Raw genomic sequence first — 2,268 nt, 5'->3', positions numbered from 1 at the left:
ACAATATGTTGGCTCTAAAGGACCCTGCTGGCAGGAACTCTCACCCCAAAGAATTACACCAGCTTCATTATACCGTGTGCTGCTTATTTGGCTAGAATATCTATACAAACAATAAATTGGGGAGGGACTGAAAATCAGTGCATGATGAATAGTGCATCAATATACTATGTATTAACACCAAGTATTAAAGTCTGCTCCTCTAAATCCACACATTTCTTATCATCACTTCATCAAAAGCATCTTGTTGCTAAATGCTTGATTTAATATCATTATCTTTTTCTGTATTCACCCTCAAATTCTTTTAATAATTTTTATAGCCGTGTGTGTGGGATTCAAGGACACTTGGTTGACTCAGCATGCTCGACTACATCACATACATTCACAATGCAGCATGCTTGAATGAGACTCTAGACCTTTTAATCTGTATTATTGCAGCTACTTTAACCTTTCCAACAAGAAAGAGTCCTTCACCACAGATGTAATCTGAAAACGTAGCTAAATAGTGACTGAATGGCCATTTTGACAGCACTCCATTATTGTTTTCTTTTCATAGACTGAAAGCCAAATAAAGATGTTGTAATATGCTTTTTTTTTTTTTTTAAAAAGGAAAGTTGTAACAATGAAGATTCGTTATAAAATTATTGTGTTGATTAATGAAAAAGTTCTTTGCAAATGCTTTCGCTTTCGTCCGTCTTGTGCCGGTCCAAGAATTTCACCTCTAGCGGCACAATGCGAATACCCCCGGCCGTCCCTTCGTCATGTCAAATACTTCCAACAGCTGTTCAGGAGGTCTTGCTCCTAAAGAAAAATAATTGAAGTCTTTACTATAAATCAGATGCTTATTTTTGTAATTGGAAGTGTAAGATTGCATTAAAAGATGCATAAACAATTTCTTGGGGCAAAATCAGCACCAGTCCACTTATAAGTTTCACATCTTATCGTTTTTAAAGTGGAGTTTGTTATTATTAGCAACTTTTAAAAATCTCTTCACTTTACTGGTTTCCTCTAATGCTGTTTCCACCCCATTGGTACATGATGCCATGGGTGTGACTTGAGTATAACGTTGCAGACTTTCTGAGCAAGCCAGCAGAATTTCAGAATGGGCCATCTCGTCAGTTAATGTCACGCTGTGCAGTCAGCACTTCCTGCTCTCAGGGAATGGCTTGCAATATGGCACTCATAGTACAACCTGGCCAAACTCTACCAATGGCTCATAACACTGTCTGAAGACTTATCAGATATCCCCGGCAATGTCCGTCTCAACAGGAATGGTGAACTGTACGGGAGGACAGCCAGCTCTGTGCTTGCAAAATGCTATGCCGGCATTCCAACTGGGATTAAACCCCGGTGTAGGGTAACCTGTCTGACTCCACCCAGCACCGCCCTCTGGAAGAGAAGGAAACTCAAGCCAATGTGTAAATACTCTCACGTTGCTTAGAACCATAATAATTTATAAAAACACATACAGCTTAGCCGACAGCCTACTTGAAAAGTTGATTTTATTTTTCTAATACCGCATTTTTCCGAATTTCTGTACGGAGGTGTCGCACTGTGCATGTATTGCCAATAACCACACCATTTAAAAATTAAATTAATACTAGGTCAATAATCCACATATAATACCTATAATCTTACTTAAAAGACTTTGAACGTGGTTGTTTATGCCAGACGGGCTGGTTTGAATATTTCAGAAACTGTTGATCTACTGGGATTTTCCCATACGACCACCTCTAAGGTTTTATCAGAATAACTTCAAAAATAGAAATACAATGTGAAATGTTTCGTTGACAGCATTGTGCTGAATGAAAGGCAACAGTAAATGAAATGACCATTCCTTACAACCAAGGTATCCAGACAAACGTCTCTGGAGGCAGATGGGCTACAGCAGCAGAAGACCAGCCTGGGTGCCATTCCTGTCAGCTTAGCACAGGAAGCTGAGGCTACAGGTCACTAAAACTGGACACCAGACGACTTGAAAAAAACTTCCTGACCTGAAGAGTCTGAATATTTGCTGCAACATTTAGATAGTAGGTTCACAAACAACATAGGGTAAACAACATGAAAGCATGGATCCATTCTGCCTAGTACCAATAGTTCATGCTGCTGGTGGTATAATGCTGTGGGGGTTATTTTCTTGGCACACTTTGCCCCCTCAGTACCAAGTGAGCATTATTCAAATGCCAATTGATTACTGATTATGTCATGTCTATTCCTTTATGACCACAGTGTAGCCATCTGATGACTGCTTGCAGCAATATAGTGTGTCAT

General features: G+C 39.6%; 1 non-coding gene across 1 annotated transcript; it reads right to left on the bottom strand.

Moving 5' to 3' along the window:
* Positions 1–646: 646 nt before the first annotated feature.
* Positions 647–814, bottom strand: LOC143420008 (18S ribosomal RNA). The gene has a single exon (XR_013100016.1). It is a non-coding gene; the product is annotated as an 18S ribosomal RNA (ribosomal RNA).
* Positions 815–2,268: the final 1,454 nt, after the last annotated feature.

Source organism: Maylandia zebra, linkage group LG8 (genome assembly GCF_041146795.1).
Source record: "Maylandia zebra isolate NMK-2024a linkage group LG8, Mzebra_GT3a, whole genome shotgun sequence".
In the NCBI taxonomy this organism is placed as follows: domain Eukaryota; kingdom Metazoa; phylum Chordata; class Actinopteri; order Cichliformes; family Cichlidae; genus Maylandia; species Maylandia zebra.
This window is presented reverse-complemented; position numbering and strand designations above follow the sequence as displayed.